General features: G+C 36.7%; 1 protein-coding gene across 4 annotated transcripts in view; it reads right to left on the bottom strand.

Moving 5' to 3' along the window:
* Nucleotides 1-7,598, bottom strand: part of ZFX (zinc finger protein X-linked) — a 63,879-nt gene that overhangs the window by 54,934 nt on the left and 1,347 nt on the right. For 3 of the 4 annotated variants that reach the window (XM_069065634.1, XM_069065635.1, XM_069065632.1), the window contains exon 2: nucleotides 1,894-2,040. The gene's annotated coding sequence lies outside the window, so the exon portion shown is untranslated. Of the gene's footprint in view, nucleotides 1-1,893; nucleotides 2,041-5,253; nucleotides 5,326-7,598 lie in introns of all 4 variants that reach the window. The other variant, XM_069065633.1, reaches the window with a different exon arrangement.

Below are 7,598 nucleotides of genomic sequence, written 5' to 3'. Positions count from 1 at the left end.
CACACACACACACACACACACACACACACACACACACACACACACACACACACACACACACACGATGTGTGACCTTGGGCAAGTCACTTAACCCCAATTGCCCTACCTCCCCCCTCCAAAAAACAAAAAGAAAAAAAAAGAAGTTAACATAAAAGGTAAATTTGAAGTAAAAATTGAAATTTTTCTGGATAAAGAGCAAAGCTTAAGTATTGGCCCTTATTCTGAATAAATTAGTAATAAAATCCACAAATACACCAACAGAAAGTTTGCACAGTAAAGTTATGTTCTGCCTAGATAACAGTCAACAAGTTCACAAAATGTATTTTAAATTAATTTATATATTTTTTTAAAAGTCTTTAATCAATCCAAAATGTCCCTAGTCATAAATTACTTTATTCAACCCATCGTCACTGAGATATATCTATCCTATTTAGTATCACTAAACAAAATTTCCTCTATCCTCCTGATGCAAATGAAGTATATGCTAAATTTTTAACAAATAAGATCTCGGGGCGGCTAGATGGCGCAGTGAGTAAAGCGCCAGCCCCAGAGTCAGGAGGACCTGAGGTTGGTTGCAGCCTCAGACACTTAACACACACACACAAAAAAACTAGCTGTGTAACCTTGGGCAAGTTACTTAATCCCAACTGCCCTCCAAAAAAGGCCCAAAAAAAGATCTCATTCTTCCCATTTATGTATAATTTCTGAACTTCTTTTTCTTCATTTTGAATTTAACTCTAATTACTGGCACACCTCTCCAAACATCTGAACTTTAAGTTAAGTTTCTTTTCTCACCATTCATGGCTTTAAGGATTCATTTGATAAAATATTTATTAAAACCCCTATATCTTACAAAACAGCATTCTAGGAGAGTTACAGCCACTAGGTTCATATACTTAATGAACTATATGCATTGTTTTGTAATTTGAACTATTAAAACACACTAATATAAACCTCTTTGCAAATTCAGATTTTGATAAATCAAGTCTCCAAAATATGTTATCTGTATTTTCTAATTCACCCCAAAAAATGACATAAATTGATTCAACAAGTTATTTCCCTTCCTTCAATTAAAACTCACAAATCCTGTGTCCTTCAGGAAACGTATGTTTAAAACATGTAGGTTTCCCTTCACATCATAAGACAGATAAAAATTTAAAACACTGAAATCAGAAAAGCAATTAAGATTAAAAATCAAAAACTTGGGGCGGCCAGGTAGCACAGTGATGGGGCAGCCAGGTAGCACAGCGAGTAAGAGTACTGGCTCCAGTGTCAGGATGACCTAGGGATCGAATCCAGGCTCAGACACTTATTTAGCATCCACCCAGAAACACCTGGCCATGTAACCTTGAGCAAGTTACTTAACCCCAATTGCTTAAAAAAAAAAAAAAAAATCAAAAAACTTTGGTCACAGTAGGTCAGGGAGAAAATAAAACTGTTGATTGCTTTTCTCATACCCAAAACTATCATTCTTAAGATCATAAGAGTATGGAATCTAGAGTTGGAAGTGACCTAAGCAACTAATTTAGTCCAATTCTTTCATTTTACAGATGAGGAAGCTTAGGCCTCTAAAAGTTAAGTTGTATAAGTATGAAGTGGCAGAGACAAGGATTCAAACACAAATCCTCAGGCTCCAAACCTATTGTTCTACTGTATAGCAAATCTGAAGGCTCATGGTAAACCAATCATTCAAGAAAGTTATTCTCCAAAATTTTTTTTTTCCAAATGTTTTTAAAGAAAGGACAACAGAATTTTTACTTGAACACCTGAAGTCATGAAAGGCTTTTCAATTCAACAATTATTATTTAAGCTCCTATTTACATGCAAAGGAAATAAAAAGATGAGTTTTCAAAGAGTTTACAATACAATCCACTGAAGCAGAATACAACTTACGGAAGCTTTTTCTGCCAATGAAGAGGCAACAGGGTCTGATGAAGAAAGCTCTGGATTTGTTCTAAGGCCTGGATCCAAATTCCAGCTCAGCCACACCATGTGGAGGTCAACAAGTCAGTTCACCTCTCTGGGCTTCAGGTTGCACATCTGTAAAAAGCAGGGTTGAGATTAAGATTATCTAATATCTCTTTCAGCTCTTCTTTGATACTACGTACAAAAAAATTCTTCGAAATAATTTATTCTCCACTGAAAAATACTCTTAGAAACTTAAGTTAATCTTATTTTTCTAATCTACAAATAAACTGAAAAAAAAAAGACAAAAATGGAGTTAGTTCCATAACTGAATTTTAAGTGTTCATTTCCAAATCTGCTGTCTGCTGTTCAAGACTGTCAAATTATAAGAGCAAAAATCAAAATACCAAATTAGAAAACAAGGAGACAGCATATTAAATTAGACTAGCTCCAACCTGACCTATCCAAACAAGTCACTGAAGCCAATAATTGGGAAATGAATGAAGAGACAACATATAATATGCTCATTTGCTAAGAAAATGAATATATGAATTCCTTAAAATGTACAAGGCCAAAAAAACTTAGAAACCATCTCAAGCAACAAACATATGATCTCCTTGAAAGGGAGAGTTACATGGCAGGCAAGGATAACACTAGCTTAAGTAGAGATGATGGTAGATTATGAACATCTCATTTCCAAAAAGAGCAATAAGCTAGGAAAAAAGAAGCTTATCAAAAACTGATAGGAGGCTCAATTAAGTAAAATAATTCCTAGAGCATTTAAGGATGAACTTGAAAGACACTAAACAAGTAGATATAAAGTACTAACCCAAATAGCACCTTTTTTGCCTCTATATAAGGTAGACAAGCATTCAGTGCATATTTAATGAAGATTAAGAGGGTAACAAGCAAGGGTTCACAAATGATATCCTTCCAATGCTCCTATTTGTGGATGACTTTATGCTGATTTCATCTAGCAATGAAATACTACAGAGCCCACAGAGGAAATTTATCAGTCCAATGAGTCACATATGAAAAAAAGTGGATGAAAGAATGTCTGTTGTCTAGTCTATGGATGGAGAGCCACAAAACTGGTCCATATCTATTAAGATATCTATCTATAGATATAGATATAAACATCTAGATGTGTATATATTATACTTACATATATATATATATATATATATCTGGATATTTATAAACATATACTGCTCTATCTCTATGCTTATCTTTCCTATATAGAGATAAAGAGATAGCTATCTCTTTAAAGATAGATCTTGGAGAAAAACTGCTGATAAACAATGAACTCGGCTTAGAATTAAATGGAAGGAATAGAGCAGGCAGAATTGCATATGATTATGTGGGCTTACAACATCCTAATTCTTCCTGAAACAAAGTTCTATCTTAATAAATAAATGTACACACACACACACACGAAAACAAATGGGCAGCCTAGATTTTCCACACTGGTATCTAGGTAAGATCAAAAGAGTTAGAAGACAGACCCAGCACAGTGAGTAGTCGGCAACATCCTCTGCTCTCCTCTCCTCCCTTTCCCTCTTCCCAATCTCCCACCAGCTCCCACCTTTGGAACATCAACAGAATGATGCGGACAAGAGTCATCCATGGAAGATAAAAACTTTGTGAGCTGTTAGAGGAGGTATCCACAACAATGAGATCAAAGATCTGCTTAAGTATCTACTGACATACCGTATGTTAAGCCTGCTCATATTCACATGAACTTTTTTCCCCAAGAAACACATTTTACCTTGGCATAGTATTTAAAAATTCAAAAGCTAAACTATTAAAAACTCACGTACCTTTATTTCATATTTATATTCTTGCTGAAAAAAAACCCCCACTAATTTAGGATATGTTTCCTAAATATGTGAAGAATCTTTGATTTGGGGAGCACAGGAAATAGTGTGGGAATTCCTTCTACAAACATGCAGATGAAAACTCATCTATGGCTTAGTAAATAACACATAGGAAATTACCTGTGTCCCATAAAGGTTCTGTGACTTGCCCAAGGTCATATAGCTAATAAAGTACTGGAATGGCATTTGAACCCAAGTATTCTTGACTATGAGCCCAGTACTCTATGTACTATACCAGCTCCCTTTCTTTTAAAAACATGGTTTTTTACTCAAATAAAAACTGCACTCTCGTTCACAGTGAGTGATGGTGATTGTCCTACCTAATAATAACATGGCAGAAAACATCCCCTAAAATATACTTAATTTAACGAACAGGAGGTAGCTCCTTTCCCAGTGACTTAAAAAGCAACTATTCTAATTAGCTTTGGTAAATAAAATAATCTAATCAGTTCTCTCAGAGTTGCAAAATGTACCTCTCCCTATACCCCCATATTAGACTGCCTCAAGAGTATTAGGGTCAAAAGGGTTTGGGCAATTTTGGTTTTTCGAAAAGGGAAAATCTAACAGCATATTTTCTAGAAAGATGGGGAGGGGAGATATCATAGAAGGGCTGGAAGATGAAAGAGAAATGGGAGATAACTGATGGAGAGGAGATCAAAAGAGGTATAGGCTTCAACCTTGAAAAGATAAAGGGTAAGTGAAGAGAAAGAGAAATTTTTTAAGGTGAGAAAAGTGAAGTTATAGGATCTCTCATCAGATAGCACAGCTTTAAGTAATTCTCAGAATTCTCCAGTTAACTGAAGTTTATCCCTTCCAGCTCCAAAAGAACATTGGATTAGAAGTAAGAGGACCAAGGTTCTAGACCAGGCCCCACAATCTCAGACATACATGTCTTTAGACAAGTTACAGTGTTTCTGAATCTTACATTTCTATCTATAAAATGAGAAAAATATTTGCCCTTAACCTCACGTGATTGTTTTGAGCATCAAATAAGATCATTCATATGAAAATGTTCTGAACTATATAGAGCACAATAGAAATGTACAGTATTATTAATCATTTCTTTTAACTTTTGTATATGTGTATGCTTCCTTTAAAATTCTTAATGAGATGTTTTTAATCAACTAAAATAACCAAAATATCCCTCCATCCTCTCTAAACTAGTCATTTATTTCTTAAAAAGGGGTGAGGGGAGGTGGGAAACAGTTCAGCAAAGCAAAACATATTGACCAATTCCAACATTTTATGTAGTTACACAACCATAGTCCCCCATACATACAGATGTAGAAAATTTCCTGCCTTTCTAAATAGCATAATTTAATCCCTTCTGGATGATTCCATCATTATCAACATGCATTATTGTAATAGGATAAACAACTATCATCTGTATTTTTAGCTGTTCTGCCTTCCTCTCTACAGGTCAGGCCATCAGCTGTCAGTTTTGCCATAATTGTGTCTTCCCCTAACTTACACGCCTCTCTGGAGATTTTCTCATTAACTTAACACAGGTTGCTCTCATCTCTTCTAGTTTGGTGCCTCTAATCTGTTGGAAACCAGAAAACCATATTCAATATATGTTTAATACAGTCAATTTCAAGCATATTAATAAAGCCAAGTGGCAGTGTAAACAAAGATAGACTGCTTAGCTTTAACTCTTTAATAAGTCAGTGAGGTGTAAATATGTGTGTATATGTATGTATATATGGAACAGAACTACCCTATAGTATACCTCCAGAAGAGCTATCATTTCCCCCTATTTATTTCATACTAATTTTCATTTTAAAAAGAAAACACACCTACACAAATGAAAAGTTAACTGTGCCCAACTTTAATCACTCACCCAATTTGTTATTCTAAGTTTGGGTTCTCTTACTCATTTTATAAGAATTACCACAAATCTCTTTTATGCATCTCCAAAGCACTTTAAAATGATTCCATTTACAAAAACATGATTCATACAACCACTCAAAAACATGTCTACTTCATAAAGATTGAGGAACCCATCTGTTTTTAAAAACCAGGCATACCCACAAGAGCAGAAATCTCAAGGAGAGATCCTTTTACTTAAAGTTGAAAGACCATTGGTGTACTAGCAGGTCACTCTGACAAAAGCAGTTTATAACACCACTGCTACAATTTTATGTTGGAATTATCTTCTACTATGTAACCTGTCACACAGATTTAAATCCAAAACTCCAGAATCCAGGGATTTTATTCATTCCCTAGTTTTTAGGACAGTCAAACATTCATCATATAAACATTAGCCAAAGGGCTAAGTGAACAAACTGAATTGCCCTTTCAAACAAAAGAATGATTAATTCCTTCATAACCAAGTTGAAACACATTGGTTGCATGAGGCAATCTCTAAAGTCAGTGCGTTTAAAAAAAAAAAAGGACTTTTCTACACTTTAAAAGAATTACAAGTTATCCAATTTTACTATAATTATCATAGGACTGATCCCCAACGTGTGAATTTGACCTGCAGCATCATCATTCCTTCGAGTTCATGACAGACCAAGGGTTATTTGGGGTGAGCAAAGGCTCGATTGGAAAAAAGCAACAGGCGCCAACAATCCACCAAATGTATTCAAGAGGCATCAACTTTTAGCAGGATCTTCAAATTTCATTACACCATACATCTCTTTACTGTCCTACAACTGATTCAAAATTCTGAAGAGGCTTTCTGGTGACATTTCAAACCAACTGTTTCCAGAATTTCTTAATTTTACTGAGAAATATTGCTAAAAATTTCAAAATAATGATATGAAAAAAAGCATCCTTAAAAATGTTACAATGTAAGAGAAAGAAACCTATATATATATATATATATATGTTGTTAGGCAACAAACTCTGCATCACATCACTGTTCTCATTTGATTAGAAATTTTTCAAAAACTTCCATCTCGTTTGTAGTCTATAGATTTGAAAATGCACCAAAGGAAACATTATCTACAAAAAAGGTATTTAAGCTCTAAATTTAATTTTTAAGACAAGAACTTTATTAAATGGATACTTTAAATCTTGATGACTTTTTATCAGTCTGTGAGATTTGTACTTTTTCTGTATGGACAAAATGAGAATGGATCCAACTTCTTTCCTAGCCAGTTAGTTTCTTTCTAATTCTGCAACAACTCAAAGCAACAATGTTTCTCGTTGTATAATCAAGTCAAGGGCACAGGACCATCCGAACGTGGCTGCAAAATTAATCTACAATTTTCTTTTAATCTCCTTACTCTCTGATTCCAAGGCATCTTTGTTTCTTGGACAAGACCATCTTTGAATGGTCCAGTAAGTTACAGGAGCACAGGGTAAGGCTCTGGGAGATGCGCTGGGGGACAGCGGGACGCGGGAGGGAGAATGGGAGGGCAGTGGGGGGCCCCGCGTGAACGGGGCCCCCCACCCGGTGACTCCGGCCCAACCCCAAGCCCACATTGGGGCGCAGGCTCCTCGCGGGAGGACAAGAGCCAGGTGCAATCCGTAGGAGGCAAATGAGCGTTGGAGGGAGGTGGCGGCCGCCTGAGGCTGCACAGTTAAAATTCCGCGGAAGCTGCAGTCATGGGTGCCAGAGGAAGAGCAGGAAGGTGGCGCTAACGCCAAGAAATTGGAAGCAAAGTGGTAATGATGGCGGCGCCGGCTCCGGCAGTCCCAGGGAGAAGAGAGAGCACGCCCCCATCCGCGCAGACTCCGCAGCTCCGTTTCTCCCGAGCTCCTAGCGGGGGCAGTCCTCGCCTACCCTCCCCCCACCCCCTCTCACGGTCTGTAGCGGAATTTTCTATCCCGACGACTAATTCAAGATGGCGGCTCCCCCGCTTCACC

The sequence above is a fragment of the Petaurus breviceps genome, unplaced genomic scaffold (assembly GCF_028583685.1).
Source record: "Petaurus breviceps papuanus isolate PSGF00001 unplaced genomic scaffold, PetGlider_PUasm1.0 90696, whole genome shotgun sequence".
NCBI lineage: Eukaryota > Metazoa > Chordata > Mammalia > Diprotodontia > Petauridae > Petaurus > Petaurus breviceps.
Note: the sequence above shows the minus strand (reverse complement) of the source record. Positions and strands in the feature narration are given on the sequence as shown.